Here is a 6138-nt window from a genome sequence, read left to right on the forward strand (position 1 = left end):
ATTAAGCAGCAGGGTTTGGTTGAACGAGGATTTCATCTTTCCTCTGGCCTGATTGCCGGGTCAGAGGCCACAGTCTCTAGCGCCACCTTCTCTGATTGCCTCCTGGGGGACAACCACAGTAGGACTTCCTGGGGCCCCGCGCCTCACTCGCCTGGTGACGGAGGACCTCTTGCCCCCGATGGGGCCCAAGTCCCAGGCCACAGCAGAGCATGGATGCCCTGCTGCCAGATGGCAGCGTGCACCTCTGTTTACGATTAGGTGGCAGACTGCACTCGGAACCCAGCAAGCCGATGATGAAAGCTGTTAAGAGAACATTGTTATATGACTTTTCATAGTTTCCCAAGTAAATATTACACTCACTGCTGCTTGAATTACTAATGCCTTGGAAGTAGAGGCTGAAATCTGTTCCCAAACAGACTCCTTTTTTTCCCTGTCACCTAGGCACTCGGCATTGTTGTTGAATTGTTTTCCCGGGCTCGCCCGCACTCGCGCCTCAGTACAGTCCCTCGGAGTGATCTTTTGGCACATCTTAAGCACAGATGTGCACAGCCACCTCATTCCTGTCCCCTCCACACCAGCCCCTTACCCGACAGGCCGCTCACCACAGGCAGGTGACCCAAAGGTCCTCTGATATACCTGCAGCTGAAAGGCAGTCATGGCTCTGCCAAGCCTCTCCAGAGAGACACAGCTCTGGATGGGCTACTTCAGATGGAGGAAAGGGCCGTGCTAGACGTGTCACCGCTAAGCCCGGCTCTGCAGCCCTTTACCTGCCTGGAGAGAAAGAGCCTGAACCCAAACGGCTCATAGGTCTTCAGTGTCTTTATTACAGCTTATAAAAGCTGGTAAACAGATGGTTTGGTTTAGAGAAAATATGCAGCCAGGGTTATTAAAAAGGAAAAAAAAAGAAAATGAAAGAAAGAGCAGAAGCATGAGGATAGGAGGGGGAGCAGGGAAGCTTGTGCAACGGCAGGGATGGCGACAGCTCATAAATCCAAACGCCGCAGCTGGTTCTGTGTGTGTTTCTGGTTGGGGCTGTGTCGTCCTCACTAAGCCATTTGTCCCAAAAGGAACCCAAACGCATCCAAGCCCAGGTAGAAAACACACCCACCCTCCTCATCTTCCTCATCCCCTTTCTAGACTTGCCCCCCCACACACACACTGACATCTTGGTAAGATGAGTCTGGTGGGACTGGGTGGAAGGGGAAGGAGGATGTGCAGGCCCAGAGGTCTTTCTGGAGGAAGAGGCAATGTGACCATAAACTTCCTGCAGGAGTGGACAAGGTAGTGAGCGGTGGGAGGCTCGGCTGGGTGCCTGGCAGTGATCTTGGCCAGAATGACTGACTCACACAGGTCCTGAGAGGTGCTCCCTCCAGGAAAAGCCACAGGACATGTGGGCTTGGGATTAAATGACAGGACTGAGACACTGCAGCAGAGATGGGCAGAGGTGGCCCCTTCCTCCACCCTCAGCTACCTCCTGGGGACACAGGCTGGGCTCCAGGATTCAGCGCTTCAAACTTCAGTGCTTCAAGTTCCAGAGAGACACCATCCTTTTGTTGCCCCTCTTTTAGGCCAACCCAGTTTCTGAGGGAGCACACCCCACATCTGAGCAGGAGAAGCCACAAGAGGTCAAAAGAAGCTGAGCAGGACTGCTGGGCTCTGGAAGAGACCTCAGAGAACACGGTCCACAAGGACGTGGGGCAAGGACCCGTCTCTCACTTCAGCTAAAGCAACACAGCCAGAAATCAGAAGAAAGACAGGGATGCCCAGGAGCTGGGAAGGAGGCCACAGGCCAGCGTGAACCTGAGTCCTTCAAGGTCAGCCTATGGCGGGGCAGAGGGCTCTTCCAATGCGGTGCCCTCGTGGTGTGGCCCAGAGGCCTGCACCTGGCCAGCTGATGGTTTGTCGCTAATTGGCCCCGAAGTAAGTGCAGAAACCAAGAGAAATTGTGCCTTTCCCCCTTTCCATGCTTGTCCTGCCTGGATTTGTTATAATGTCGTATGAAGCCACTGACTCCAGTGAAAATAATAAGCGGGGGCTTGTATTTTACACGGCTTTGTTTCTTTCATTTTATTTTCTCAAGTACGTCATACTTACTGCAACAAAGCAGCAGTCTGCAATTTTAAAAGCTGGTCTTTTCCTGTTGTGAGTTTGAGACTCACTGGCCAAAGGGATGTGGAACACCAAGAACCCTCCAAAACCCTGGGACAGAAAGAGTGAGATCTGCACAGCAACAGGCACCATGGCAGCCCTGGGGGTCTGCACTGGGCAGGGGGTGCTGACCAGGTAGCAGGAGCCAGGGCCGCTCAGGGACACAGAGCCATGCCAAGCCGAAGCTGAGAACCGGCTTGCACTGAGGAGGCATAAACATGGGAGTGACTGGGGCAGCCTGCAGTGGAGGGACGCAGTGGCATAGGGCACCCCAGAGCCCTGCCAGGAAGACATGAGGGCTTCTGCAAGTGGGGTTCCGGAGCCCCTACTCCTCAGGCTGGTTGCTAACTGTTCACTGCCCTCCTTTCTCCATTCATCACACCTGGTAGATACAATACAAGGAGCTAGCACTGTTAATTTTTTTTTTTTTTGAGGCAATATCTCACTCTGTCACCCAAGTTGAAGCAGAGTGACATGATCATAGCTCACTGTTACCCCAAACTCCTGGTCCCAAGCAATCCTGCTACTTCAGCCTCCTGCCATGTAGCTGGGACTACAGGTTAAATTTTTTTTTTTTTTTTTTTAGAGATATGCTTTCACTATGTTGCCCAGGCTGGTCTCAAACTCCTGGGCTCAATCATTCCTCCTGCCTCAACCTCCCGAAGTGCTAAATTCCAGGCATGAGCTCCTGTGCCTCGCCATGTGCTTTTCTTTAAAAAATCAAGCCTTCCCCCCCTCCCCATCTCCATTCTGCATGTCAGCTGAAGTCATGCATTCCAATCCCTCTTGTCCACACGCAGGTGGCTCGTGGGCACAAGGAAAGGGCCTTCTATTTCCTTTCTTAAGGTGGAGAAGGGCAACTCAAGCCTAAAAATTCCATTGGCTTCAACCCCAAAGAGACAGAGTGTATGATTCCATTCTTACAAAGTACAAAAACAAGCAAATTGACCTACACTCTGAGGAGTTAGGATGATGCTTACCTTGGGGGGGTATGCGTACTGGGGGGGTATGGGCTCCTGGGGAGGGCACAGATTCCTGATCAGGTGCTGGTATATTCAGTTTACAAAAATCACAGTCTGTGAAAGTGGCACGCTCACGGCTTGTATGCTTTCTTCATGGATGTTAAACTTCAATAAAAGCCTAAAAATACCTATCAACTCTAACCCCCATTGCAAAAATAAAGTATCTATTACCACGGAGGTCTTGCAAGACTGTTCTGCTCATGTTCAAAGTGCTCCATCCTGGCACCAGAGAATCCGGGATTTCTCTCTCAGGTCACTGTTTTCCCAGGTGGTTGTGGGGTGGGGGGTGACTGACTTATTTTCCTTGTTTCCCCCTTTTGCCCTGGTCCCCACTGTGTGGGGCTGGAAGGAAACCAAGGGCCAGGAAATTTGGGCTGTTGCCCTGGTGATGCTTAAACACTGGTTTCAAGTTATGATGGTAAAACAAACAGGCAGGAGCTGTGGGGAGCTCTGACTGGCCCTGCCCACGTCCCCAGGCACAGTGGAGACCAAGGTAGTTCAGGGATAGTGCAGCCTGTCATTCTCTCCTGGGGGCAGAGGACACTCGGGAACCCCTGCTCAACACTAAGTGTCCAGTCTCAATAGACTCCTCTAAAATTCCTGCTCAAAGTCATGTGCAATCTGTCCAGTGGCCAAAATGACAGCACAGAGCTTTCTCTGTCTCTGAAGGCTGGATGGGCACAGAGGGAGCTCAGGGAGCTAAAGTTTTGCTGCCAGTAGATTTGCTCACTTTCAAAAGGTGAGGGTAGAGGAAATAAAGTTTCCTCCTTTTTTATAAAGCGGACCAGACTTGGGTCCACCCAGAAACCAGGAGCAAGGAGCCAGGATGCCCAGGAGAGCCTGGAAGAGGCCGGGAAGCAGGACAGAGCTCTGCCCAGGATCAGCCCCCCACGAGTCCCTCTCTTGCCAAGATACTGTTTGGCTTGAATGTATATCGAAAGGTCTTGCCTCCTCTGGGCCTCAGTTTCCCCATCTGCAAACCATTATTTTTATAGATGAAGGCAGGAGAGAATGGGCCTCCAGCCCTGGGAACGAGCCCTGCAGAGCTTATCCCAGAGCGCTCTCGCCACAGCTGGGGCAGACGTGCAGCGCTAGTCCAGGGTTTACGATCCGCTGCCCTCAGGGAAGTGGAAATTGTTCGCCTCGCCCATTCCAAAAGCATCCAAATAATAAACCGCCACTCAAGTCTTGGCTGGGAAGGTCTGATTGTCCTGCTGTGTGAGCAAGGGTAGAGAAGCTGAGGAGGAGTGGGGTGGGGACAGCTCCCTCTGGGCAACACTGAAGCTTTGGGCAGAGCTGGGAGGGGCCCTGAGTGTTTGACAACCAGCATGAGGTCACCCCTGTCCTCCCCCTGGGGTGTGATGTGTCAGCAGGCAGCGATTGGCCTGCAGGCCGTGATTCATGGCCACAAGCATTCTTCACTAAGGCCAAGGCCTCGGCCCTCAGCCCTGCAGCTGCCCTTCCCAGCTGTCTCCTGTTTTCTCTCCCTCTGGTTCTGTCCTTCCAGGGCTCAGCCACAGCCAGCAGGGTAGGGAGAAACACGTCTCAGCCAGAGCCGAATGTCCCTGGAGACCCTAGGATGCTCCCTTTTTGACACATGGGTCCCCTCCAGGACCATAGGTTGCCACCCTGAAAGGTTACTGAGGGATCCTGATGTTCCCTCTTCCTGTGTTCCACACATCTCCCGCCCCTTGAGAAGTCAAAGCAGGAACAACAGTGAGTGTTCACTGAGCACCTACTATGTGCTGTGTGTCATCATCTGTAGGTGATAACGGTCCTTTGAGAAGGCATATTCATTCCCTGGGGCTTCCATATTACAAGTTACCATAAACCAGGAGGCCAGAAGTCCAAAATCAAAGTATGGGCAAGGCCACAATTCTGCCAAAGGCTCTAAGAAAGAACCCCTCCTGGCCTCCCCCAGCTTCTGGTGGCTCCTGGCATTCTTTGGCTTGTGACCACACCGCTCCCTTTCTCTGCCTCCATCTTCACATGCCCCCTCCCCTCTGTATATTTCTCTGTGACCTCTCCTTATGTTATAAGAACACAAGCCAGTGGACTTAGGGTCCTCCTGAAATCCAGGGTGACTGCATTCAGACATCCTCAACTCATTATATCTGCAAAGACCCTTTTTCCAAATAAGGTCACATTCTGAGGGTCTGGGTAAACATGAATGGGAGGCTACTACAGAGGGTATCACCACCCCCTCCTTACAGATGGGGAAACAGAGCACCAGAAATGTGACATGGTTTGTCCAGGGTCCCTCAGCCAGGAAGTGGTAGAGTCAGCATTTGAACTCAGGCCACTTGGCTCAGAACCCAACATGTTCGAGAATTCCTGCCCTGCAACATCCAGGCAGAGGGGGGAAATAGATGCAAAATCCTCAGCCTTCAGGAGCAAAGCGTGGTCTCATTGTCCAGTCATTCTCTAACTTCAGCTAGTAGACAAATTCTGGTAAGGAGCTTGTGAAATCACCCTGAGATTCTGACCCAGGCAGCTGTGCAGGGACGGTGGAAGACAAGAGCCAGGATCTACTCCCAGGTAACCTGGTGCCAGAGGCAAGGAGGACCCCGGGCTAGACAACAGCCAGTCTCCAGCTCAAAATAGGAGCAGAGAGCATAACTCAGTCAAAGGAACTGGTCCTCTGTCCACACTGGACAAACACTGTGCCAGCCTGCTGGGGACTAGAAGTCCCCGTCCCACCACAGCCAGCTTGTGCTGAGCAACTTGAGGAAGCAGGTTTGGATAGAAACTCCCATTCCTGAAGGAGCCAACACGGGCTTGTTCTGGGACAACCCCATGGCAGCTCTGGGCTCTGCCCAAACCCCAGCATGGAGGATTTGGACAGGCTCAGAACCCAAGCCCTCGTCCCCTGTATAATTCCAGTGTGGGTGTCTCTTCCCCAAGGCCAGCCCTTTCCCACAGTGGTGTCACGAGCACCCTCTGCGCCAAGCGATGATGGAAATTTGGC

The sequence above is a fragment of the Otolemur garnettii genome, unplaced genomic scaffold (genome assembly GCF_000181295.1).
Source record: "Otolemur garnettii isolate 467f Iridium unplaced genomic scaffold, OtoGar3 scaffold00067, whole genome shotgun sequence".
Classification (NCBI taxonomy): Eukaryota; Metazoa; Chordata; class Mammalia; order Primates; family Galagidae; genus Otolemur; species Otolemur garnettii.